The following is a 1,880-nucleotide window of genomic DNA, read 5'->3' on the forward strand; positions in this document are numbered from 1 at the left end:
TCTGGTTATGTAAAATAATGGCTTGGGGAATCATTACCAACAGTCAAGTTGCAAGTATAATAGTATAATGCCAAGCAATGTCAGTATTTTTTAACATTAGATCCTGAAAGGTTAGATGTCTTATTTTATATTTTTTTTTAAGGAAAGCGAAAAAGAAATGTATCGTAGAAACTTGTAATTATGTGTAAACTCCATTCATTTAACTCTCTGTAGTTACTAAAATGTAAACATAGTAGTTTGGGGCCAGAACAAAAATCATTTGTGCTCATATGTGAATTCCTAATATGGTTGATGCCAAAGTTTTTACAGAAGAATTAAATCATAGATAATGTGTGCCAACAGACCTGTATATTGTCCGTAAATGGCCTCATCTAGAAATAAAGGCTTCTGTAAAATTTACATCGAATGGAATTATAGTACAAGTGAAGAAATTTTAGCCAAAGGTCTTGTATTGGTATTATAATCTACTAAGTAGGTCATAGTTAAGCCTTTGAAATTAAAGTATATGGTGTTGGCACTACCTTGATGTTATGTAAACTGACTTTGAGGTTAACCAATTGGATCTAATTATCATCTGTCCTTTTATAATGAACTACACTCTTGTTTTTTTGATTTCCCTGTGCTTTGAATTACAGTGTAGCATATTTATCTTTAATCCTATGGTTATATAGTTGAAATATTACTGTAATGAACTTGTGAGCTTAGCACACATGATATAGTTATAATGCATTTCAGTAAACTTTAAATAATACTACATAATAGTTATACTTCAAGAAGATAAACTGTCTTTTTAAATAGGAAGTAATATTAATGATATGCATAAAATTTGAACACATTTTAAAATAATATTTATAATAACAAGGTCTGGCCAAATTGGTCCTATTATTAAATTTTATGATTCAGAACCACTGTGTAGTATATATTGTTTTCTCTAAATGATTGAATTTGAAAGAATCTTTTTTGTGCTGTTGAAGAAAATACCATTACTACTACTTTAAATAGCATTATTACTACTGCTGCTGCTACAACTACTGACAGAAAGAACTCATGAATGTAAACTTGAGGATATTACACTTTTCTTTAGTGAATATAAGTGATCTACTTATGTGTACTTGTTTTACTGTATTTTATTTTGCTTAGTTCAGAGAGGGGTGATTACTGAGCTCTGAAATGTACAGTTTAGGCTAGAAGACTTGTACCTTCAGTATTTAATAAAAGAAACTATACATAATTCTCTTTATAATGTAAGTGATCTGTATTCCACACACAAAGGTCTGTTTCGTTTGTGTGATATATAAAAGTATGTGTACATATTTTAAGATGTCTTTTGCAATAGTTGAAAGACATTAAAGAATGTCTTAATATTACATGGAAGGTATTATTTAGAAAGACACTGGGATCATATCTTGTGGATTTTTTTGTCCCAGTTCAGCTTTTTCTTTCCTCATTTTGCATTATTACTAGAAGTACTTGTGTCATTATATTGGCTTATTTTCCTCTTGTTTGTGCTGTAATGCCTTTTTATCAAAATTGATATGACACACTTAGAGATGTGATTTTGGTGTGTAACTTTTCAGAACAGAGATACCATTTCTATATATGCTTTTGTAGTAGTAGAATTAGAGTAAGTAAAGTTGGAAAATGAAAAATGATCACAAAATAACTTTGTCTTTACATAAGCAATAGTTTTTAAGTAGATGATCATAATTTTTCAATGAGTTTTCTCAAAAAGGTTGTGTCACACACTCCTTTCGTGAAAGGAACATGGTCAGAAATAAGCAACAAACAGCACAATTCCTCATCACTCAGTGAAAGTTGAAAAGGTATAAAAGATATAGATGCTAGTGGATTTTCCCAATAATTGTGAGTTTTCTTCTGGA

The sequence above is a fragment of the Bison bison genome, unplaced genomic scaffold (assembly GCF_000754665.1).
Source record: "Bison bison bison isolate TAMUID 2011002044 unplaced genomic scaffold, Bison_UMD1.0 scf7180017860996, whole genome shotgun sequence".
In the NCBI taxonomy this organism is placed as follows: Eukaryota; Metazoa; Chordata; class Mammalia; order Artiodactyla; family Bovidae; genus Bison; species Bison bison.